The 26,428-nt window shown below is 45.1% G+C and overlaps 1 protein-coding gene across 6 annotated transcripts in view; it reads left to right on the top strand.

Annotated features, from left to right (window-relative positions):
* CYRIB (CYFIP related Rac1 interactor B) overlaps nt 1-26,428 on the top strand; it is a 121,128-nt gene that overhangs the window by 26,320 nt on the left and 68,380 nt on the right. For 4 of the 6 annotated variants that reach the window (XM_039845870.1, XM_039845869.1, XM_039845868.1 and 1 more), the window contains exon 2: nt 7,706-7,758. The gene's annotated coding sequence lies outside the window, so the exon portion shown is untranslated. Of the gene's footprint in view, nt 1-7,705; nt 7,759-26,084; nt 26,231-26,428 lie in introns of those variants that run through there. The other 2 variants (XM_039845871.1, XM_039845867.1) reach the window with 2 other exon arrangements.

The raw sequence follows: 26,428 nt of genomic DNA, 5'->3' as shown, positions 1-26,428 counted from the left end.
TGGCCCAGGCCAGCCTGTGGGGAGAGAAGGGGGCGAATTAGATAAGAGGGTGCCCACTTTGGAGGTTTTGCGGGCTAGGATCTGGAGGGTGGAACAGGTGATGAGAAAGATGACGCCTCCCACTTGAGTACTACCGACCACCCGTTAGGACTTCCTGCTGGCTGGCCACGGTACCATCTGATTGATACCTTCGCCTGATCTCAATAATCTTCACCATGTTTAGTGGTAAATGTGATCACTCCCATTTTACAGCTGAGAAAGTTGAGCCCAGAGAGGTTGTGAAACATATCCAAGATCACCTAGCTGTTTAGTGGCAATCCGTGTGTGTCAGGCTCCAGGCGTGCAACCCCCCATCCCCCCCCCCCCCGCCTCGCAGCCCATTTAGTGCCCAAAAGTGTTTTTAGAAGACCCCACAGACTGTTTTGGAGTATAGGTGGGGCCCCATAAATAAGAGCCCTTAGAGTTCTGAGATTTTTATCCTGACGGACAGAGCCCACATGTTGGCTATAAGAGAGAAAAATGTGTGTATGGTGGGGGGAAGGGCAGAGATGGGCAGCAACCTGGGGTGTGGGCAAGAGAATGAACCCAGGAGCCCAGAGTTCCTGTCCCAGCCCTGCCCGAAGCATCATGGGACCTTGTCTGAGTCATACCATCTCTAGGAGCTGGTTTCCTTTTCAGTGAAATGAGAATAACAACCACAATAATAGCGTTTCTTGTGGGCTTCCTTGGTGCCGACACCAGCCCTGGGACACCAGGAGAGAGGTGCATGTGTTTGGGCTTCTGCCCTTGGGTTCTCAGGGGCCAGCTGGGCAAGGCTGCACAGGGCACATTGGACCAGAATGCCCTGTGAACCACAGGGCACTCTGCCCGCTGGGGTGGGAGGGAGGGGAGCAGCCAGTGTCCCAGCTCTGGCTTCAGGGCCCTGCAGCCACCTGACTTGTCTCTGCAGCCAAGGGGAGGGTAGCCGTTAACAAGGGGACCCTCATAGCGCCTGACTCTGCCCTGCCGTCGGTCCCCTCCCCCGACCCCGCCCCTTGGCTGCTCATCAGCATCACCTTCCCGAGCGTTCTGAGGGAAAATACCGGGTCCCCAGCTGCGCGGCACAGTCACCTGGGAGCTTTCTGCGAACAGATTCCCAGTTCTGGGGCAGACTGTTTTTTAAAAGCTCCCCAGGTGATTCTGATCCGCAGCTGGCTTCTCCTGGGACCCACCGCCCATTTCTGCCGAGAGGAAGTGCCGCAGGGGGCTGCGCAGCCACTGCTCGCCTCTGCGGGCGCCCCGACCGCCCGCAGGAGGGGGAGGCGGCGGCGGCGGCCTTGGCAGACGCGCGGGCCCCCACGCTGCGCAGAGCGGGCTCCCCGGGGGTGCCCAGTGCGTCCCGCGTCGCCCCTGGGGGCCCCTAGCCTGTACCGAACGCATGTGAGTGAAGTAGGGACCCCAAGCTTCCACCTCCTCCCTGCTCACGTGACCTGACTCGGTAGCTCCCAGTTACCCAGTTACACCCCTGCCTGCCCCACCTTCCGTGGCATCTTATGATGGAACTCAGTGACAGCTAGCCGCAGGCCTGGGACAGAAATCCAGGCTTGGCGAGCCCTGCAGGACAGCCAGAGCAAAACGTAAGAATCAAAATGCAAAGCTGGCAGAGATTGGAGATCTGGTCAAAACGATGCCCACTTGTGCGCTTTTTTTGGTTCAGAATCAGATTTTTCTCGGCATTTTTACATAGATTTGGTTTAGCTGCTTCTAAAGAAATCTTATTTCTTGAAGTTCTACTATGGACCAGCCACTTACCAAATATAGTAAATTCGTAAGGATTCCAGATGCAGAAGCAAGCTTCCCCAAGAAGTTGTGACACATTAGCAAGTGACCGGGTCACGATTTGGACCAAGGAGTGTCTGACTCCAAAGTTCACATACCTAGGTCCACATACGTAAAGCCAGAGCTGAGCTGTCCAGTACGGTAGCCACTAGCCACATGGGGCTATTCAAATTTAAATTAATTAAAATTAAATCAAATTAAATTAACTCAGTTACACTAGCCAGAGCCAAGGGGCTCAGTAGCCACGTACCACTGGTGCTGCCATATTGGACAAAGCAGGTATAGAACATCTCTGTCACTGTAGCAAGTCCTATGTGACAGCACTGAGCCAGAATGACCACATGGCACAGACAGGACTCTGGGGCTAGGCCTGTATGGCTGAGGATGGTTAGAGAGAGGGGACTGTGAGCAAGGTGTGCTACCCTGCTCATGTCCACAACTAGAGTGACCGGCTGTCCCAGGTTGTCCTGGACTTGGCTTTGCTAAAGCTGGGACATTCCCTGCAGCCTGGGGCAAGTTGGTCCTTCTGTTCACTATACAGTTTCCATGTAGATGTCACTACTGTGCTCAGGTCCAGGACACAGTTTAATAAAGAGTTCCTCGAAGGTCAGGGGAGAAGCTAGTTGAATAAGCGACGGTGTCATTCAGGTCAAGTGGGAGGGAGTGCTCTGAGAAAGGAATACATTCAGTAGGATACACCCAGCCGGGCCTCCGACCTAGACTGTCAGCTCCGTGGAAGGGGGTACACCTGAACTGAGAACAGACACCTGGGATGCAGTTGACCAGGTTGGAAGTAGGAGGAGCTAAATGAGCGTACCTGGGTAGTTAGGAGTCAGGCATCTTGGTAGCTGGTCCTGATTCTGCTATGATCCGACTCTCTGACCCCAGGCAAGTTCTTTTCTCCCACGACTCAGGTTCTCCCACTTATAAAATCAGAGACTAGACCAGATACCCAGAAATAATATTCTGTGCCTCTACCCGTGTCACTTTTTCACGTAAAGAGTGGTATATCTTAAAAGGCGACACATCCTTACGCTGAGAACGTGTTTGATAATGGGTTCTTCGTTATTTCAGAAACACCATCTTTGTCTTGCTCATCTGTTAGTCCTCATCTCTCCGCTTTTCCGTTTGCAGAAGGGAAAGGCGAGAACTAGCTCACGGGCTTACGGTGTAGCTGAGATGGTGTTAAGCCTGGCACACTGGGGCTCTTCAGTGCAATTAATCTTTTCCCGCCTCCTTCACCTCCTCCCCACCTTCAGCTTATGTTTCTTAAATCAATAGTATGCTGAATTGGACTTTTTGAGAAAGACAGACCACTTATGCTAATACACAATAATAATTAATGCTATTAGTTGAAAGAGATGATGGATTAAAGCTTAAAAATATTTGTTTTGAATGTTTACCGATATGTTAAGCACCCTACCATGTTAGTCTCTTCCTTTCCTCTAAAATATCTGAGAATTCTTAAGGGTAAAAGCAAATTTTTCAGTTGCTCAGAGAATTGCAAGTACTGCCGCTTCATTAAGAACGTTTTTTAAAATTTATAAGCTATAGATCATAATATTATGGAATAATTATTATAAAAACCAACATTTATTGAGTGCTTAGTATATATTAGCCACTGTTCTGGGAGAAAATGTTATTAAATAAGTGATTAGGGATCGTTGGAAACATTACAGAGCTCTTGTAATTGAGCAGGATTATAGGTATAAGTTCATAATTTTATTAAGAGGAATAGCGTCAATCATGGCTAAGAAAAACCAGCCAACGATAAACAAGCCAATAAAATCACAAGATCAATTCACTGAGGAGGAGTAATTCTTTGAATTCTATCTTTTGTTTAACACATGTTAAGTGTCTTCTGGGTAGCCGGCACTGTTAGGTAGTTTTACGCCTGCAATTGTATTTAATTACAATGAGTTCTTCATTTTCTAGATCAGATTCCCGTGGGCTTCCTTTGACTAATGAGTTATCCTAGCCCAGTGTATTACAATTACCTGGGGAGTGCTGGAAAACCGTGGTGCAAGAATTTGGTCCTCAGAGAGGCTGTTTAACTGTGCGGGGTTGGGACCCAGCCACAGTATTTTTAAAACTTTTCCTTCCTTCTCCGTAAATTCTGCTTGAGCCGGGGTGAGAACCACCGTGCTAGATATTTGAGATGTTATTTCATTCGCAGAAAAATATTGGCTTAAACTCCTCAGCAATAAGCAGTTATTGCAGACTTCAGGAGGTGCGTTTGCTCTGCCAGGCGGAATAAATAAAACACCTGTTTTCCTTTGTCAGCTTCCCGTTAGCTGGGATGTGGGAAGTGCCGGAAGGATTATGAAATGGAGCGGGTTAGAAATGTTGTCCTAAATGTCTCAGACCCAGAATTTCCAAGTGCACTGAATTTGTCGCCTGGGTTTGACTATGATGTTTATCAGAAACATGTCAGTGTCTTATAAGAGTGTTTTTTTTTTTTTTATAAGAAAAAAGACTTTAAGGAACTTCTACACTAGAGGCAATTCCTTTTGATGAAATACACACATGTGCACAGAGTACAGATCTATGAATAAAAGAGTTTAAGACACAGAATGATGAGGAATTCTTTGGGTAGAGGGGTTATAGGTCGAAATGGCTTCTTTAAAAATCGTCTTTGATGTCATAGTAAAGTTGTTTAATATCAAAACGTTAAAAAATATGAAGAAATTAAGTGGTTTGGGGAGCTCAGCTTTCCTTTGAAAAATTGTTAGAGTCTTAAGATCACATAATAGAGAATTAACCTAAGAAAATGATTCCTAATCAGAAACATAACCGGTCCTTAAAAAAACTGTGTGGACATCTTCATAAATGGATTACCATCAGTGGGAACTTTTGGTCCTGCCTAGGAAATCCCCGGAGTCCAGAGCATGTGGTGTAATTGGTGATCATTAGACCTGCCAGTGTTCAGCGTTTTCCCCTAAAATAAGCAGAGTTCCTGGGAGGGTGGCTGGATAGCCTTCCATTTAAGAACTTTGTGCCCTTTTAAAAACATTGTATCACATTTGCTAAGAGACCTTGGGCCAGTCACATCATTCTTTTGGACCTGGGGTTCTTCACTGGTATAATGAGGCGAGTGTCAGTTTTCAGGGACCCTGACTCCCAGGTGTCATCTACAGAGCTCTGGGGAGGAGAGTTGGCAGGGCTCTGGGTGTCTGGGTCTCCTGCCCTGGCCTCAGACGGAGCCGCCGTTTAGTGGGGCTCTGGACAGGTGTTCATTTGCAGAGAGAAGAAATCAATTCAGTTCTGCATGTATTTTTGAGGACCTACTATGCATCAGGCACAGTACCAGGTGCTGGAAGCACCAGGATGACCAAAACAATGTCAGCCCTCAGGTAGCTTAAAGTGTCCTGGAGGAGACAGGGACACAGATAGTTCCAGCATTTCTTCACCTAGGTCAGGAGCTAGGTGGGAGAGCGGGGTCAGTCCCGTGAGAAGACTGATTGTATATGTGAGCCCTGGGCATTTTCTAGAAATAAATGACAAGTAGAGGACAGCACCTTCCTTGAGTCACTGCCCAGTCACTCCCAAAAGGAAAAAGAAAGGGGAAGGAGGAAGGCCCACGTGGCATGGCTGGGACTTCCTTTGTGCCCTGGAGTGACCTCAGGGACTTCGGAGTGCTGGTGAAACAGCTGTCAGGGCAAGAGGAGGATCTGGGTTCTCAAAAGATCACAGAATCAGCCCTTAGGGCTGGGAGGGACGTCCGGAGGCCAGCTAGTCCAGGCAGGTTACCCTGACAAGCTCACCTGCTTGCGTATCTGGGTCGACATATCCTACATCTGTCTTCCCACCTCTCGTGCTTGACCACCTGAACCAGCGGCGTAGCCCGCGGGCCTCTGCACGTGCTGTCAGTTCTGCTCCGATCGCCTCCTGCCTCGGCGGGGGCGGGCAGATTCTAACTTGTCTTTTTGTTCTCAGCTTAGGTATCGCCTCCTTGGGGAAGCTTTTTCTCTACCTATCACTTTCCATCCCCTGCTGAGTAATTAAATACCCTTTTCTGTGACTGCCCAGCACCTGGACTCATCCCTGTTGTATCATATTTTCATTCTCTATTGTAATTACTTGTTTGCCTGTAATTGCCCCACTAATCCATGAGCTCCTGGGTGGCTGGAACAGTTTAATTCCTGGAATTATCTCTGTGGTTGTATGCTTAGCACATCATAGATGCTCCGTAGATAGTTCTTGAATGAATGAGTATCCTCACTTGACAGCAGAGGCTGCAGGAGCTGAGAGGTTCAGCGACTCACCACTGTCACACAGCTCTGAGGGACTGCTCAGGGCCTGGAGCTCATAGTGAGTCTAAAGAGAAGACAAGATCAGAACTGGCTTTGAGATCCGTAGTCCAGGTTCTCACTGCCCACGTCGTGCAAGAGAAAATAAGTCCCTCTTATTTTGTGATGACCACTTTCCCAAAGGATTGTTACTCTGTGTCCTGGGTTTACCCCTAAAGGATGTGATGACCAACTTACTCTTCATGTTTTTAAAACAGAGAAAGGGTTTCGTGAGAGTGAGTTGGTGCACCTTTTCTAATTTCTAGGACTTTTGCCCAAGGCCCTAAAATTTTTCCCAAGGGAACAACGTGTCCCCATTTTCTTTTTTGTAAATGTGGTCAAAGAATCAGAAATAAAAAAAAAACCTTTATGTAACTGGAAGACATAACGGGAGGAGTCGCAAGAACTATAATCATTTTGTAGGGGGGCATCTGCATGTGCGTGTACATGTGTGTGCATGTTGTGTGTCCACACACCCATGCAGGGTGTGGGGTGCGTTGGCCACATTTGAGGACTCAGCTTGTGAGTATGCTTTGATGGCTCTTAAATCCCCTCTTTCTTTGCCACCAGAGCAGTTCTGTGATGATTATTTAAAAGGGGATTTTAAACCACATGCAACAAAAACAACAAAAATAAAACCTGTGCTGGCGAACAAAAGGATTGCTGGCAGAAGCAGCCGAAGTGGGGGCCGTGATCAGCTGATAGCGTTCTTTCTCTCAGGACCATCCGACAGACATGGCCTCCGAACCTTTTGTGAATAAAATGAGGCAGGTTAAGTGGCTTCCGGTAGTTTCAGCACCCGATGAAAAGCAAAGAGAAAACACTCGTGCAACTGAAGATTTAATCAAAATAAAGGCCAGAAAAAGGCATTGTTTCCCTTTGACACAATAATAAGAGCGTCTAGACACCGCTGACTTCGCCCCCATCTTTACGCTAAATGCTGGTGAATGTGCTCAAATGGGATGTTGTCTAACTATGTTTTTATGAAAACTCCCTTTGATTCATAAGTTTTTGTCCAAATCTCTAAGATTGAGGGTGACAAGGGTGGTGTAATGTACATGTTTGTTTTCCTTTCTCTACAGTGTAGAAACCTAAAACGGGAAGTGATTCAGAGGTAGAATGACTAACACCAGATCAAACTCAAGTTGAGCTGAGCATTTTGCTGGGACCAAGACTCACTGCTGTAACCCAGCACCCTTTGTCATAGAATTCCCAATCTGAAAGGACAGTCTGGATGTACCCTCTGTTCCTGGGACAACACAGTCCAGCCAAACTGTCCCTTAGTCATAGACGTTGGTTTGGGACTTTGCTCTTTCCTTACTGTGCAAGCTTTAGTTAAGTTACTGGACTTCTCTGAATCTCCATTTCTTTATTTGTAATACCTAATACTGTTTTGAACATTCAATGAGAAAAATGCTTGTGGAACATGCTCTGTGAACGCTAGTGGTCTGAAGAAATGGAATTTGGAGATGGTATTCCCAGACCGCGTCTTTGGTATGGGAAAAAAATAATGGCAGCTAGGGTGTGTTTACCGGGGGTTATTGTGTGCTGAGATCTGTTGTTTCTCGCTCAATCCTTGTTATCACTCTCTTTTACAGGAGAAGAAACTAAGACCTGGAGTTTGAGTAATTCTTTCAAAGCTACCGAGTTGGTAAGTAACAGAGCCTAATTTGACCTTGGCTGTCTGGCTTCAGCCCCTGTGCTCTTAACCACTTCAACGTGAAGAAAACTTTAAGTGGATGGTAATATTAGGCCAAGACATAGATTTCAGTTCAATAGAAATAAGAAGCCTCTGCTCTGCTGGAATTAGAATCCATATGCATTCTTTCCTTCACTCCAAGAATATTTATCGAGAATCGAATATTAGATAAGAACTATAACTTTGGAGAGAAGACAACACTGCCATTCTGTTATCAGTGCTACTGCTACTAATAGCTAACGTTTATTGGATGCTGTTGAATACTAAGAGCTTTGTCTGAATTATCTTGTTTGAACTTTACGACAGCCCTGGAAAGTTGAGGTTCAAAGATGAGAGCTTGCCCAAGTTCACTGCACTATAAGTGGTAGTCTTGGTCCATTTAGGCCGCTGTAACAAAACACCATAGACGAGGGGCCATATAAACAACAGAAGTTTAATTCTCACTGTCCTAGAGGCTGACAAGTCCAGGGATCAAGGTGCCAGCAGATTTGGTGTCTGGTGAAGGCTCGTTCATCTTTCTGCTATAACCTCACGTGGGAGAAGGGGCGAGGGCACTAATTTTATAAGGGCACTAATTTCATTCATAATGGCTCCACCGTCATGACCCAATCACTTCTCAAATATCCCTCCTCCAAATGCCGTCTTGTTGGGGGTTACGTTTGAACATATGAATTTCGAGGGGCACAAATAGTTCCTTTGCAGGGGTAGAGGCACCATTCACATCCAAGCAGTCTGGCTTGAGAGCCAGTGATCTTAACTACTGTTAAGTGTGTCACTCTTGTAAGGCCCCTGATGGAAAACCAACTCTATGAGCCTGGGTGTCCTCTACCCCCAACAGGGCACTTCCCTTTTCTGCCTCTTCTTTCTGTAGACTTCCTGGTCTCCACAAAACCTTCCATTTGACTGATTGGGTGTAGAGAGCTGTAGCCGTAGAATGGAGATCAGCCGGCAGAATGTTACCCAGCAGTCTTTCATGCATGCTTCCAACTTTTATTTTAATTGAGGTGTAACTTACATACTGTAATGGGCACAAATCACAATCATACAGCTTGATGAATTTTCAGTAGGTCTTACCCAGATCTGAGCATATATTTCTATCACTCTAGCAAGTTCTCTCATGCCCCTTTGTGGTTAGTCCTGCCCCGGAGCTAATCACTGTTCTGGTGTATGGAAATCACATCTCTATCGTACCAAAGAGTCCTACTTCCAACTCACCCAGATACAAATACACTTGCTCAACAAAAACAGAACAAAGTAGAGATAAAAATAACACTTCCAGGAGCGTGGGTGATCCTGTCATTCCATCCAACTGGCATCTCTCTTGGACTGAGTGTGAAAGAGAGAGACAGATCTGCTGTCCCTTCTGTCAGTCTTCGTTGCTATGGCTTTTGAGAGTGTGAGCATCTTGTGCCACTGAGTGTGTTTCTCATATTTATAGATTTTGATTATCATACAACGAGGCCCCCAAATGCAAGCCAGTTATTTCTTCTGGTGTTCAACCTAAGAAACCAAATCTGAAGCTGAAGAAAAACGGGCTGTGTTGGACTTAATGGGAGGTGGTTTGTCCGTCTCCATTGTGGGACTTTACTCTGGGATGTTCAAGGAGAATTTTGACTCCTTTCAAGTCTCATATTACATGCTGACTTTAGAAGCTAACCCTTGAGGAAGACACGGTTGTAATGTGGACAGAACACAAACATGGGTAAGTGGTTGTCTTAGATTTGGTGACCAAGAACGCTGTGGTAACGTGGCAGACTTTGCTGATTTGCATGGGTCCTTCCTTATATGAACACAGAGTTGACTGAAATATAAGAATTATATCCTGGGGAGCTCATCGGAAAGGGAAGTCTGTGAGTGCCAAAAATGAAGAGAGAAATCTAAGCCAAATGGTTAAGTAAGCTGAAGCCATGGCAGCCCATGGGGCTTTTGTACCCAGGAATAGGCGGTAGAGTCTGGGGTGCTGACGTTTTAATGCCACAGTGGGTCTAGAAGTAATACCTGGGCCCCAGGTGGAACTGAGCACCTGAGAGCCTTAAATATTACACTTCCTCATGAAAAGAGGCTAGAAAAACTCTGCTGTCTGGAGAAACAAAGAGGAAGCTTGCCTTAGTGGGAAAAAGCCATCAGCAAGAAATTAAAAACCTGGGGCTGTACCATATGTGGTTGCGGAATCTATATTGTTATTGTCTATGAGATATAAGACCCTCTCGAGCTGAGAAATTAAAATAAAAACTGGCCTAATAGCATGGAAATCCCACAAAATCACTCCATAGTGATATTTCTACAACCCAGACTTAGCAGGACACCCACAGGAAGAACTATCTCCTCTGAAGATGAGTTCACAATTAAATAATACGAACTCTCCATGATATGAACTGCTTTGAGTCGAAAGTAATAGAACCAGCTAAAAGAAACTATAAAACAGTATATTTTGAATGGTTAAAGACTAAAGACAATATCAAAAATGTAAAGGAAAATGAAAAAAAGAATACGTTCATTTGAAAAGCAGTCAAATTGTTATGAAAAATCGTCATTGAAATTAAAGTCCAACAAAAAGGTTAACCGACAGATTAGACATAGCTAAAGAAACAATTAGTGAACTAGAAGATAATAACAATAGTTTACATTTATTAAATTCTTAGTGTGTGCCAGACACTGTTCTGTGTACTTGCATTTAATCCTGAGAACAAAATTATAAGGAAGGCGTTATCGTTATCATCCATATTTTACAGATGAGGAAACTAAATCACAGTAGTTTAAGCCACTTACCCAAGGTCACATAGCTGGTAAGTGACAGAGCTGGGATTTGATCCCAGGCTATCTAGTGTAGCCTAGAGTCTGTGTTTACAATTACTACACTATGGAAAATAACCAAGAATAAGCACTAAGTGGTAAAGAGATGAGTATATGCAAGAATGATAACGAGGCATAGAGGAGAGAATGAGCGGGTACCGCTTAGGTCTAAAGGGGGACGAGGGGAGAGGCAGTATTAAAAGATATGATGATTAGATGCCCCTTCAGATCTTCTCCAGTCCTAGGTTTCAAGAATTTGTGACCATATTGAGGGTGGAAATTTCAAAGAAGGGTGGTAGAGCCTCAGTTTCCACTGTAGTATGCATTGATGTACTGATATGTTTGACAAAGGTCTTTCTGGGGGAGTAAAAAAGAAGAAGCCCTGACTTGTAGCACCTGCTGGTTTCTCTGGTATAAATACTTCCGCCGTGACCAGTTTCAAGCTGCCAACATGATTGTCACTGAACGTAGAACTGGAAGCGATGTGTACAGTCAGCCCTTGCGAGCTGGTATGAGCTGGCTCCGACAACTGTGGCCCTGACATTCATTCTGTTTTAAACTCTGATCTCTGGGTGGTGCATCCAGGCGTGGAATTTTCAGCAAGAAGAAATGTCATGTTCATGATGTCGCAGGGGCAGGAAAGGACAGTGGGACAAGAGTGGAGCTCTGCCCCCACTTTCTTCCCTTATGTTAAAAAACAAAACAAAACATTTTGTGAGTGTAGGTGGAGAAACTGACATACTTATTATATTATTGGTGACAATGAAAATGAGTACGTCTTGGAAGGGCAATTCGGCACTACCTACCAACATCTCAAGTGCACGTACCCTTTGATCCTGCAATTCCACTTTAAGGATTTTATCTTATAAGTCCCATCTTTCCTGTAGTTACACATGTATGCAGATCTATGTAAAGTATGTTCACTGCAGCATTGTTTGTTATAGCAAGGCCCTGGAAACACTGGAAATGTATGGCAATTGGGTATTGATTGAATGAATTATGGTATATTTTTACAGTAGAATACTGGGCCACTGTTTAAAGTATTTGGTCATATATGCTAAAAAGGTTACATTCTTAAGTTTAAAAAAAGACCAAATGCGTAAAAGAGTATGTGGTGTACTCATAAGTGTAAAAAAAGTAAAGGGAGGTATGAGCGCTTATACACACCCACCCACAATCATATACGTGCTCGATTATGCACAGATTGTTGCTGGGAAGACACCAAGACAGAAGGTTGTTGTGGGGGATACTGTTTACCTCTTGGGGGAAAAGGAGATTGTGGGTCTAGGGAGGATGGAAGATATCTTACTGTATGTATATCCTTTATATTCTTTTGAATTTTTAAACATAAGTACGTAGTATTTTTTTTTTTCTGTTAAAAACAAACTTGTTAACAAAATCTTCATTTGGGGAATTTTGAACATCAAAGCCCCTCTTATTTTTAGAGGAGATTGACAGGTTTCCATGGGGTTGCTAATCTCCAGCATCTGTTGGGCACATGCCAAGCACCAGGCACTTCTGGCGTGGTCTGGCCTAGCCCTCACACTCATACCCGTAGGTCTCTCCATTGCTTGGCCCTGCCGGGACCCTTGTAGTTGCCCAGTCAATGTATGAGAAACAATAACCCCATTTCCGGGAAGAGGGAAGGTAAGGTCTCTGTGCAAAGTCACATGGCATGCAAGTCGAGGAATTGGAATGCAACAGCAGTCTTAAAAGTGTTTTAGAAACAGGGGTCACCCAGCTGCTTTTTAAAAATCAAAATTATTGGGAAGGCATCCCAAGCCTTTTTCCCTCCTGCCACCCATCCCTGGCACCTCTCTTGAGACACATGGAAGTGTTCTGTCAGTATTAATTTTTTGGACTCTAAGAGTCTTTGCTCTGGAAAGTTGGAGCTGTGTTTCCAGACCACATCAATGGCTGATATGTTCAGAAACAGCAAAGGCAAGGAGAATTTGTCCTGCGGTGTCCTCCTTTTCCAACTTATTTTATCTCCACAGCTCTCCCGTTGAGTATGCATCATCAAAGGTCTAGGAGACATTAGCTCTGTTCGCATGAAAACACCGACCTTCAGGGCCTTTCTTAGTAAAGTAGACGTCCCCAGAGTTGCTTCTGGTGTTGTTATTGTTGTGTTCAGCAATCTAACCCATCTCGAAATGTTTAATGGAACCAAAGGTTTTCTCTCCCTTTTTATCCTTTGGTAATAAATTCAGTAAATAGGTTATTCATCTTGAAAAGGCTGTTGTGATGTTGTGATTTGACCAACAGTAATCGAATAGGCAAGAAAATGGGAGTGAAAAGTTAAGTTTAGAGAATCAAAATCACGAAAACTGACCTGAGTGTGATTTAAGAGCATAACATCATCTGTAGCTTTGGGATGAAATTCTTGCAAGTGAGGGCTGTTTGACCTTGGTGCTTTGCTGTCTCTCTGGATGCTTTTTTGTGGGCTTATTCAGAACATGCCCTTAAGCACTTTAAGTATCACTGCCCGAGGTGCAATGTGGGATGTAGTGGTTTTAGTTTACTGTGAGATGAGTGTGTATCCACAGTGTTATCTTGACTCCCCCAAACAGAAATTCTATCTTCCTTGCCTGAATGCAGATACAGAGTAAGTTTAAATGCTATTTCTCGTGTGAGCCCTTTCCCGACATCCCCTTCCTTTGCTCCTACTGCTTTGTGTAGTATTTAATTAAAGCAAATATCCTATTGGCTCTAAATGATTGTAGTTGTTTGTAGCTATCGCCACATCACATTGAGTGCCAGGAAAAATGGCATGGATCATCTAGCTTCATCTGTGCGTAGCCGACACGCAGCATCTGTTACAGCACTTCACATTTCATTAGTCAGGATTCTTGTTACCTCGAAACAGAACCCCAACTCAGACTGGCTTTTGCAGCAAGAGGATTTGCTGATTTATGGAACCGAGAAGTCCAGGGGTAGAACTTAAGGCGTAGGGGCTTAAATGGTGTTGCTAAGGCGTACCTCGTTTTTCCCTATCTCTCAGTACTGCTCTACTGTTTCCTTTTGGATTGTGGGCAAGATAGCTGTCAGCAGTTCTAGCAGGAAAAAAAGGCCACTTGTACAACAGGTCAACAAAAGTTTCAGAATTGAGTCCCAGTGTCTCTGATTGGTGTTCTCCGGGTAACAGGCGCATCCCTGAGCCAATCCCTGTGGCCGGGCGAAGGCAATGCTGTGATTGGCCATCCTGGGTCAAATGCCCACCCCCCCGAAGAAGCTGGGTTAGGGTCTGTCTGCAGCTCCCAGCGCTCAAGGATTAAGGATGAGGGACGTTGATATTCCCCAAGAAAATCTGGGAACTGTTTGTGTATGGAAGTGGGGGTAGGCAAAGGCCAGGATGTCCAATATAGTAGGTTTTTAATCAGTGTTTCCTCGATGAATGAATGAACAGATGAATGAACTGGTTATACAATACCCAGTGTGGAGTTTTAACAGATGGAGCCTTTGCAGAGAAGAGGGATAAAAGAAAGCCTTGAAATCAAGTCATGTAAGGATGACATTAAATTAGCTGTAATATTTAACAAGAAATAGGACACATAGGGGACATGTAAAAGCTGTTTCCTAGAGATGGAACATTTGCTGGGTCCCTAATTTATGTCATAGGTCCTGGGGCAGGTGCTTTGACTGACATCACCCCACTTTTATTTTCATTTTGTTTTTTATTAGGCAACCAATTTATGTTCACTATAGAAAATTTAAAAATGCATGAAAAGGAGAAAAAAAAGTCCTCCCATAATCTTACCACCTGGGGCTCATTGATATTAATATTTTGGTATATATTTTTTCAATCGTTTCTCCCTATTTATAGCCATGTGTAAATTTTTTTCTTATTTAATCTCGGTAATTATATTTGTCCAAGAAAGAAACTGTGGCTCAGAGTTTAAGGAGTTGCCTGAGGTCCCAGGCTTGGATACTAGAATTCCAGGGCCAGAGTTCAGCCCACATCTGTTAGGCTCAGAAGTCCTCTCTCATCTCTGGGTCTTTGATTTACCTGCTGCATAACCAATCTGTGTACTAATAGGATTTTACTATAGTTCCATTCTGAGAATCTTGATTTCATCACTCTTTGTTTATTGGCTTGAACTGCAAGGGCCAGAAAACCCAGTTCAAGTTGGAAAATTGATAGATGCAGTTGAGTGGTTCACAGACCAGAAAGCAGCTAGGTAAGATAGGACTCAGGCACACTTTGATGAGGGTTCCAGCTTCATTTCTTTGTGATTATCTGGACTTTGCTCTTCTGCACTGGCTGTGCTCTCAGGTCGACTCCCTTCATAGTAGTAAGAGGGCCGCTAGCAGGGCTTCTGAATTGTTCAGTGCCAGGAGACACCACATAGAATACACATGCTCCAAGAAGTGTAGAGAACCTTTCAGTGTGGTGGTCTGGCTGCCTGTAGCTCTTAGACCACACGCTTGTTTGTTCATATCCTGGGGAAAAAAAAAAAATTAATCTTTCCCCAGAACCACTGAACAACATTTCTGAGCTCACTCTGATTGGATCATCTCAGGACATGCCTCTATCTCTCAACCAATCATGGTGGCAGAGGAAATGGGATAACACTGATTGGCTTAGACCATTCAGGATCCACCCCTGGGATTGGCCATGAGATCTGAATGACTGAAGGGTGCTGCTCTGTGGGAATAGAGTAGATAGATGCTATAGTCTCTAAGAGGACAGTACATAGGATCTGGGCATAGAAAGATGAGTAGGCTTTCTTTCTGCTCTTAAAAAGCTTACATTCTAGTGAGCTTCCTGAGATTTTTGGCAATGATCTGAGGGAAGATATTTACCTTTATTGAATTCTAGACACTTTACATCTGTTCTCAGTTCTTATACTACCCCTCCCTAGTAGAGAAGTATTTCCATTTTATAGGTGAGGAGACAAGTTTAGAGAGGTTAAGCTGCTGGCTGGCAGTGACACACCTGGGAGAAGGGGAAAGGTTCGGAGGCTGTGGATCTCACGTTCCTTCCTCTCCTCTTTGTGATGCTTGTAGACAAAATAGACGTTATCTTAGACCCTACAAAGTTCACCTAATGACGCTTCTACAATAAGCAGGGCCTTGGGAGCACTTACTGCTTTTCATTTGGAGCTTTTATTAGAGACTTCCTGCCTGCTTTTTTTTTTTTCCTTTAACTAATTCTGGATGAGAGGAAAACTCTCCCAGGTCCAGATAAGCAACAGATAATTGAATGAGCTTTTGAGAAAAGCAAAACCATTGTCAACTCAATGCATCAGAAGAGATGGTTACATTCAGATAATTTTACAAAAAAACTGATTTCTCTCTCTTTTTGACTTTGCTGCCTGAGGCTGCCATTCAGTTTTAAAATAAGAGACTATTATGTAATTGTATACAATGCTTCTTTCCCTCAGGGCCAAGTTAACTCATACGTTCAAAATACAGAATGTTTTTTCCTTAAGAGTTTATGGAAAACCAGTATGATTCTGAGGTTAAACTGTCAAAACAAGGGCAAACAAGCTGGAGTTTTTGGTTTTCTCCAGACTCCACAGAGACATCATCTCCAACAGAGCAGGAGATGATTTGCCGGAAATCATTCATGTGCCTGTGACAAAATGTCTGTAGTCATAGTGTCACCTGCACCCAACATGCATACTTTGCACTTTGCTGCCAGGTGACAGAGCACTCATTTGTTCATAGTTCTCCAGACCTTACTTACTTCCATCCCAGCAGATGTAATTTCATCCTGGGAGAAAATTAATAAAAATGGAGAAATCGAAATGGTGGTTGGTAACAAGTTGATGCATAAGGTGTTTCGACTTCAATGCTGTGCTTTTAAGATTCTCGTGTCTGCTTTTCATTTTTTTTTTTTCAGGTTATTACTCATGATAATGAATTTACCTATTTAAATTTCTATTAAGTTGTCTGCTATGTTTTGGGTCTTGGGGATAGAGAGTTGAACAAAACATAGTCTTAATCACTAATGGCTTTCAGTGTCCCTCTTCTAACCAGATATCCTCCCAGTCTGTTCACACCACTATAATTTTTTGGTCCTGATTTATACTGGGTATGGCAAACTTGTTAAACTGGACCTCAGAAAAGGTGTGAAGTAAAAGTAAAGAGGAAACGAGAAAGGTCTGAGGGTAAAATGCGTAAGCTTCGGGGTCAGGTAAAGACCAGAAAGATAGAGTTGCTGGGTTCATCTTGTTGAATGTACAGGGTGACCACTGTGGTTGTTATCAGGCCTGAGATTTAGGGGTTCTTTGTTACCACAGCACAACCTAACCCACCCTGACCGACGGAACCACCATAGAAGATTTATGTGACAGGCCAGCTTGAGTGTATATGTGTGGTATGCATGTGTGCATACCGGTGTGTCTATATAGAGATATGAATTTTGCTGCCTTAGTGGCAGTGGTTCTCAAACTTTTCTGCACATTAGGGTCATCTGGGACCTTTTAAAAATTCCAAAGCTAGGGATAAATTAATTCACCAGCTCTGGAGGTAGGACGCAAGCAGTAGTAGTTTTTAAGTTCCCCAGGTGATTCCAGTATGCAAGCAAGATCAGGAATTACTGGTCTGTGAGAAGTATAGTGACGGCATCATTATTCGAAGAGGGGTAGGGATAATGGTAATGACCGTGGTACTAGCCATCATTATCATTTACCAACTGCTACCTATGTGCCACGGTGTTTAACAAACATTTTCACATCTTGTTCGCACTGCAGCCTTACAAGACAGCTCTCTAGTGACTGAAGAAGGAAAGGAAGGGCCATGTCTTTCAACCTGATGTCAGCTAAAGAGTCGTTTAATCTGCATTGTCGGGTAAAGTCCAGAAAGATGGAGTCGTTGGGCTCATCTTGTTGATCCTAGACTGACCACTGCGGTCATCACTGAAGCTGGATTTGGGGGTTGTTTGTTACCACAGCGTAACCTGGCCCATCCTGACAGATGCAACCATCCTTTTTAATAACCGCAGTGGATTCAGGAGTCGATATGCAAAAGCACATTTTGCAAAGTTATAAATTGAGGATGAGTTTATTTTGGCTTGTGGTTTGGAAAGAGAAACGAGTGTCGTAAACCAGGGTATTAATCTTAGGTTGGTTGAGTCATCCATCAAAATCACAATATGTGTTTCAAAAAATCAGGATAAGTCAATTAATAAAACATTACCCTGTGTTTCTGTAGCGCTCTTCTCGGTGCAGTACACAGAGCTGTACAAACCTCATACCATTTGCTAGTCTTTTGGACACATCCTAGAAGGCTGTGTGTTATCGTAAAGTAAAAACAGGAACTAAGTTATGTTGAAGCACTTACCCAGCGTCCATAGAGATGCCCGACTGGAGTGTTGATGGGTAGGTAGGATTTTGGCCGGGAGTGTGAGAGTTTTGGGAAGGGTGTTCGCAGTAGAGAGAACAGCATGGGCAAAGGTACAACAGCACGAAATAGTGTTTATAGGAACTCTGTAATCAGTTTAGTGTTACCGCCAGGGAAGAAACCATTCCCTACTCTTCTGGGTGATTGGGAAGTCCCAAGAAATCTGCATTTCCGCATGGTTCTTCATCATTTGGCACACATGTCTCTTAACTATTTTTTTTTTTTGACTTCAGAAAATATTTACGTGTAATGAAGGGCCAAATAAGCAGAATGCTTTCATTGACCTCCTTTAACTGAAAGATCACACCAGACACCCTACCAACTTTTGCACGCTGCTTATTGAGAGGTTTTTTACAGGGTTCTGTTGATGCCTCAAGGATCTAGATTAATCTTTGAAAATGAACTCAGTATTTCTCTGACAGTGTAGACAGGAACCCCCATGACCCTGACTCTGGGCCCAGAGTCCAGGCTTGGAGGATTATGCTCCTGGGGGGCCACCTCTGGACCCCTCTTTGGCCCTCCATTTTCTGAAGTTAGGTAATTCATTCAGAAACTCTGATGCAGACACTCATTTATGCAAGCGGCTTGTTCAGTAAAAATGCTACGTCGATGCTGAAATGGACATCACAGACATGTTCTCCAGTCTGTGGGTTCAGACGAGACCAGAGCTTGCGGAAAGCAGCACTCTCTTTCCTACCTTCCTCCTGCCTTAAAACAGAGGGCAGGAAGCGTTCTCATAAAACCTGTGTTCTAACATGAAATCGGCACCGGGATTTTTAGAGAGGAAGCTAGCTAAACCAGTTAAGCTTCTTCTCAACTCGGACCATGTTGGTTCTCTCTTGGAAAGGTGTTTTTTGTTTTGTTTTGTTTTTTGTTTTTATTTTAAACCTTATGCAACATCTTTTCTCCTATAGCCCCAAAACTCAAACGTATGAGAATTTAAACTCTTCCCACACCCTTAGTTCATGTTTAACACCGCCTCTGTTCGGTCTTAGGCGCTGACTTTCAGTATTGGGACACACAGCCAGCGATCTAAGCGTTTTGGCTCCTGTGGGGAGAATTTAAATCTCACCTCCTTGTCCTGCTTATCTGTTTCCAGGGCTATGGGCACGTTAGGGCTTCAGAGTAAGGTTACAGCCCTAGGCCTGGGTTAACTCGAACTGGACTGATGCCATTTGTCTGACCGGCTGCAACCGTGGGAGGGCCTGCCTTGTGCCAGGCTCTGTGCTAGCACTGGGGATATGCTGGTGACAAAATAGCATGGCCTCTGCCTTTACGGAGCTCACAGTGTTCAAGGAAGTACAGAAATCATCATGCAATTACAATGATATGTCATAACCAGGAAGCGTAGGCTCCGGACCTCTCACAGTAGGATATCGGACCTGCTTTGCCCAAAGCTCTTTCCCTTCAGGCCAGGGCTGTGCCTTTGCACACAGGCATCTCTTGTTCTTGGAGTCACTTGTATTCGTGCCTGTTCTCCTGGATCCGAAGTGGGCTGGGCAGGTGAGCAAAGGCAGAGAGCACCCTTTGAGCAGTGCTGCTGGAGTGGGGTCTGCTCTTCCCCGCCGCTTCACCAGGTAGGCGTGGGGAGTCCCTTCCTTGGAGGATGTGACTGTCACTGCTGAAAATGCCAAGTGGGTAGCCCTTTGTGCTACTGAGCCACACAATGGGCTGCAAGAACTGTTTATGGAAAAGATCAGCACATCCTGAGTGTGATCTCTGGGATTTTTCTGCAGTCGGCTCATCTCTAAATGGGGCGATGGGCTTTGGGGCTGCAAACAGCTTACAAGGACTATAAACCCATGGACCAGTGTAGCTCTCTTGGGAAAAACATTGCCTCAGGGCAGGGCTTGGGCAGAAAAAGTGAAGGCATGAAGAAAGTCTTTTCCTCTTTCTACCATTGAAATCTTGGCAAGAAAACCCGACTTTATTTCAGTTGCCTGTATCAGCAGCAGATTCCCAAATCGAACTCCCAGGCATCATCCTGGCTTCGTCATACCTCAGCTTTTCCTGCTGCAAACCATTTTGCTTCTCTCTTTATTTTGCTTTTTCTTTTGGGACTCTAATATCTCCAGGTGGTGAATGGGCGGTGGGGAGTAGAGTTCTGTAGAAATACAGCTCTAAAGCAATACAAACACTGAGGAAAAAAAAAACCAAACAACAAAAAAAAAAAACGGGAAGCTTGTCAAGAGGGAAGTGCTGTATTAAAACATTTTATTGTTATTGACATTGAAGAAACCTCCCCTTTGGCTTAACATTAGATTAGTTAAATACTTTATGGTATAGCTACACAGTGAAGTATTATACAGCCTTTAACAAGTAGGTAGCTGAAACACCTTTAGTGAGAAAGGTAATTAAGATGGATCCTGAGATAAAAAACACAGCAGATTACAATTCAGTATAAGAACCAGTTTTATAGAAATATATGCATTATCTCTATGTAGAGACAATGAAAAACCATTTGGTAGGGTGTCCACACAGAGCGGGAGTTGGATCATGAGTGTTTACCTTTTCTTCCTTGTGCTTATCTGTATTTTCAAACTTTTTCTACAATTAACATGTATTATTCATATAATCAGGTGAAAAAAGTGTATGGGGGCTGGGAACCCCACTTTTTTTTTTAAAGAAATCATTTCATATAATTATCGAGGGGTTTCTAGGACGTGAGTGGGCACAGTGACAGGTATTGGAGTGGGCAATCTAGCCCTGGCCTCTGCCTTCCCAGAGCTGGTGTTTTAGTGAGAGGCTTTTTTTTAGTAAAAACATTTGTGTGTTTTTTTTTTTTTTTAGTGAAACATTTTTTAAGCTAAAAATAAAAATAATTACAGGTTGTGATAGTGCTGTGAAGGCAAAAAAAAAAAAAGCCAGTGACATGCTAGGGAATGATTGATGGGAGGTGGGGGTCTGACTTTCAGAAGGGCAATGGGGAGGACCTTAAGGAAGGAACCCTTGAACTTGGAGGCCGAGAAACAGCCATGTGAAGAAGCCGCAAAGTATATTGAAGGCACAGGGAAGGTCCCGCAGATGCGAGGCTGCGTGAGCATACTTCCTTCCTGCAGGTCGCTCAGGGGGCTGGTGAAGCGAGAGCTGCCCACTCGTGAGAAATGTGTCACGTTTGGAAATGGGACGGAGGCTCATAGATAGATGTTGTGAGTCTGGGGAAATACGGCCATCGGGACAACTTTATGGCTCCCGAGAGATTGGTTAATGTCTTGCTAAATAACAGAGTGTGCTGGCTTTGAACTGTTGGCTTCTACTTTGGTTCTTTTCGAATAGCAGCTCTGATAGCATCTTTCAGTGCGGGATTCCCAGGCCTCCTTCCCTGTCCTCTTCTGCAAGTCTTCAGCTCACTTACTGGATGCTCATCCTTAGGGCATGACACTTAGTCCTTAACCTTGAACTCCTGGCTGTGGTGGAAATGTTTGGGAAAGGTGCCTCTCTCCTCAAAAATTCAGTATTCATTCCTTCTGTGAAGGGGAGGAGGGAAGCAATTGACAGAAGTTCCTGAATGTTAGATTGAGGACTCATACTGGGTATAGAGGCACCAAAAACTATATTCTAGCTGCTTCAGCGTATTAAATAGCGTCTTCAAGTTAACGATGGCAGTAACTCTTCAGAGTTCTAAGGGCAACTGGGCAATACAAATCAACAACCATAACAACGTTCAGATCCTTTGACCCAGTAATTACAATTCAGGGAACTTATGCTGAAGTCATCATTTTTTAAGGGAGTGAAAACCAAGAAAACAACAGCGTCTGTAACAGCAGTAATATGGTCAATGATGGCATAGGGCTTTGGGGTTTTGAACTTGTTTTCCTATACAGTTTTTACGAGAGCTTTGCAACAGTCCTGTGAAGTAGGTTCTTATCCCCATTTCACAGATGGGAAATGGAGGGTTAGAGAGATCCAGTGAGTGGCCCTAGTTCACTCTGGCAGAGTCAGGCTCTGAACTCTTATTGCTGCCTGGTGAGTTTGCTGCCTGGTGGGTTTGCTTAGAAACTCAAGAAAATGGTGGGAGTCAAGGAAGCATAGGGAAGGAACCAAGACTGAAAATAATTATTAAACTTAATGCATGCTTAGTTCTGTCCCAGATATTTTACATGTCTAAGTTAATCCTTACAACAAACTTATAGGGAAACTGAGGCTCTGAGAGGTCAAATAACTTATGTAAGTTGTAGAACAGGTTTCAAACCCTGGCCGGACTAAATCCAGATCTCGGAAGTGGTTTTAGCTCTGTTCTGCTGCCCTCTGCTTCACCAGAATGCATTGCTGAGTGAGTGAACAAATGAAGGACTGGATTAGAGGGATTAGGACTTGACAACTAGCTTCCATAGAAAGTTACACATCAGGAGTCCCGTGGGTGGTGGTTTCTTTTCCACAGCTCTGCAGTTTCTATATACAATACAGTTGTCCAAGCCTCTCTCAAGAGAGTTGTAGCTTTGCTGGCTCTTGAGGGCACACTTTTCCATTACCCTCCACCCAAAGGCTCGCTCTCGTCACTCAGCTCATCCATTGCAAAATGCCCAGAGCCAAGGGAGGCTAGGGTAGACCAGGCATTAAGGGTGTGGACCTTCAGCAACTGGAGGAAACTGAGCTATTTCAACATGATGAAATAATCTGCAGCCATTAAAATGATAAATGTGACTGTAGAAATATGAAAAGTATTGAGAAATAGTTGCACATATCTGAAGATTCCAACTGAAGCAATGCACATTTACATGGATAAAGGTTGGAAGAGAAGGAATGAAAAATGAGTAAAGATCTTGGGATTGGATGCTGTCAGCATCCAATAAGGCTGCTAAGCCAGGAACCCCAGGGTCATGCCCCATTTCTGCTTTTCCTCCCAGATTCAACTAGTCACAAACTCCTGTAGATTCTCCACAATTAAGTATCTTCATATTAGTGTCCATTCTTCCTCTCCACTGCCAGTTTCCTAGACCAGGCTCTTGTTATCTCTCGCCTGGACCCACAACAGCATCACCGGTCTGCTGACCTCTATTCTCTTTCCCACTCTAGTCCATATTAGACACTGTGATCAGAGTGATCTTGAAAGAAAACACATCTGATTATGTTACCTTGCTTAAAAGGTTCTATTTCCTTGTTGTTGCCACCAGGAGGCAAGTTCAGACTCCTGAGCATGGAGTATGAGGAGGTCCTTTACAATCTCACAACCCCAGTCTTACCCTTGGCATGTCATGAACTCCCCTTTCCTCTGCCCATGTGCCTTTTCTTCTTAGTCCTCCTCGCATCTCTTCGAGACCAAGTTCATCCTCTCTGAAGCCTTCACAGCTGTCCCAGGGAGAGTTGGTCCCTCCACCCTCCTAAATTATAACGAATCATGCTGTGTTGTAATTGTGAGGTTAGCTCTCTTCCTCTCACTAAATTCTGAGACCCTCCAGGGCTGGGACCACACTGTCCTCCACCCTGGCCCCCCAGAATGGTACTTGGGACACAGTAGAGGAGCAAAAATGTATGTTGATTGAATGAATCAATGTGAGTAAAACAATTTATTCTTTATAATGTTTTAAAGCTGATTTAGTAATAAATAAAAATTTCAAAGAAAATAGCATTTAGAGAAAGCATGAGGATCTTCTGAAATTTATGAAAGCAGACAGAGTCAAGTTATTGTAAGTGGAGAAACAGACAAACTGTGAAGTTGACAGATTGGCTTTGAATCCTGGATCTGTCTCATACCAAGCCTTGGTTTCCTCATTTATAAAATGGATATGACAATAGTACCATATAAGGTGGTTGTCAAAAGCGAAAGAGGAAATGCAAGTCAAGGGCTTAGTACAGTGCCTGGCACATAGTAAGGACTCAAACAAAAAACTGCTAGCAAGCCACAGTGGTTAAATCATCTTTGAAAGCCTAGTGCTCTTATGCAAAAATCTTTTGCATGCTTCTGCTTGTTTTTTCAACATATAACTTTGACAGCTTTGACCTCAACTGAAGTGTGATAGCCTTCATGCAGAATGGTGAAGAAGGAATCATGGAAGACTAAATGCAGCACTTCTCCTAGGGTCTTGTTTTCTGGCACATCTGACATGGGGGGAGTGGTAGAGATTACTCATGAGTTCTTGCACAGGCCAGGAATGGTTCTAAGGAGATAAGGAGAAAGGTGCTTCTGAAAGGGACTCCTCATAGGACTCGTCCTATTTTACTGTTATCATTCATCAATAGATTATTTTCTTTTCTGGACTTTGCTCCCCCGAGGCCAGCATCATGTCCATATTGCTCCCAAGAGATAAAATTAGGACCAGTGAATGAAAACTGTTGGGAATCAGATTTCTGCTCAGCGTAAAAGAACAGGTTCCTCACAATTATAGGAGGTTGACAGTTGCACTAATGAGCTTTCCATAATTGGAAACATTTGAGTTAAACCAGATGTTGATGTGTTGAGGATACTATGGAAGAGATTTCTGCTTTGGGTGGGAGACTGGGTTATAGGTGCGTGGTTATTCAGAGCTCATGGGACTGAGCAGGTGCGTAAACTCTCCCTTTGGTTCAAACTGAGGGCGGTAGTGCGTATGGACCAGGTTATTTAAGAGTGTGAGTGGGTCAGACAAATGGACCAAAGTTCTGGGATTGTGAAGACTGCTCTATCAATATCAGCAATATAAAAATCAGCTCCCTGTGCTTTAATGAAATTGATGAAGATCCTCAAATCATTCTAAAATATTAGGGTAAAAGTCAGAGGCCCAGGACTCTTGCCCTTAGTGTGTGCCTTGAAAGAGCCACCTAATCTCTCCACGACTCTCTTGACACATTTCTGTGTGATGAAGCAATACCATTTGGTCTCTATGTAACTCAAGAGGAAGACAAAAGGCTTTTAAATAAGGTAAGGGCTGCCCTTCTGTATTTGGGGCAAGGAATGATTTCAGGACAGCATATGGCGAGGCCTAGATAGTTCCTGAGATCCAATTCCATTGAAACAAGGGTTCATAATCAGGGTTTTCATAGACAGGCTTCTCGGATCCATAAATCAACTGAAATTGTATGCAAATTTGTATACATATGTGCATTTTCCTGGTAGAGAAAAATCCATAATTATATGGGATTTTCAGTAGGGCCCTTGACCCCAAAATCGTCAGAACCATTTACTTCCATAGTAATGATCTCCCGAGCAGTCAAACTGAAAATACCCCCAGGACAGGTAGCATTGTAATCATTTACACTTTAGTGTTAATGAGAGTTTCATAACAGGATTAGGATGAGCTAGCTAAATGGGATGTTCTGGTTTTGTATGTAAAGAGGGAGCATTTATGTAAGAAGAGCGAAAGAGGAATTAGGAGAAAACGAAGAGGCTACGCCCTGTGCACATCCAAGTCCTCTGTCCATCAGACATTTTTGCACAGAGCAGATCCCAGAACAAAGTCTCATTTTTCTGAAAGAGCTATGCGTGGCACGGCACAAGTCTCAAGTGGCGCCTGATTTCTGTTCTCAGACTGATCATTTAACACCTCCCAAGGGCGTCTCCACGATACCATCGCTGCGATAACGGTGCACCTCTAGGCTCCGGGGAGCCTGCCAAGCACATCTGCCTTGCCTGGGAGAGTGAGCGAGGCTCAGTACCTGGCGGAGGGAGAAAGGCGTGCCCACCACCTCAAGCCATTCCAGACTTGGGGGTGGGAGGTGGGAGGTGGCAACTTCGCTGGGTTCAGCACAGAGTCCTGGTGTGCGAGACCCGAGTACCAGTTCCTGTCATTTCCGAGCTCGCTGACATGAGACAGGTCGCCGCCACCTCTGAACCACAGTTTTCCATCCGTAAAATGAGCAGGCTGCAAGACCCAGACCCACTTGGATGTCATTCCCGCCCGAAGGTGCTGCCCCTTTAAGGAGGGCGGGGACGCGAAGGAGGTGGCCGCACCCCCTTCCTCTGCTGGTCGCGCCCGCCCGACCACCTGTCCCTGGCTTCGCCCCGCCCCCTCCCAAAGGGGCGGGGGGAGGGGGCGGGGAAGGGTTTACCTTGCGGGGCGGGCTCTCGGCGCATGCGCACGGCCGGACAGGTCCGCGGCGCCCTCACTTCCTGGCATCCCCCCCGCCCCCTCCTCGCCGTTACCCTGTACATCCGGGTCACTTGCCCTCCCCGCTCGGAGCTGCCGCCGTCGTCGCCGCCGCCTGGCTCGTCGCGGCTCCGCCACAGGGCAGGTGCGGAGGGGCTCGCGGTCCGGCCGCCGCCCCGCTCCGGGCCCGGGGCTCCCCCTAGCGCCGCTGAGGAGCCGCCGCCGCGGCTCGAGGAGGGCGGAGGAGCGGCGCCGAGAGCGCCGGGAGGCTCGCGCGCAGGGTGAGCGATGCGCCCCTACCGTGCTCCCCGTGCTCCCCGCCGCGCGCGCACCTCGCCGGTCCGCGCTCCGGCCCGGTTCTGGCGGACGGGCGGGGGCGGCGGGGCCCGCGGCGGCGCGGCGGGCCCGCCCCGGCAATGCGGTTGCCCCTCCGCGGGCGCCCCTCTCCTGCCCCGGAGACCCTTCCCCGCCCCGGCGCC

Source organism: Pteropus medius, unplaced genomic scaffold (assembly GCF_902729225.1).
Source record: "Pteropus medius unplaced genomic scaffold, Ma_sr-lr_union100, whole genome shotgun sequence".
NCBI classification, from domain to species: Eukaryota; Metazoa; Chordata; class Mammalia; order Chiroptera; family Pteropodidae; genus Pteropus; species Pteropus medius.
The sequence above is the reverse complement of the archived record's forward strand: the minus strand, read 5'-3'. Positions and strand labels throughout refer to the sequence as shown.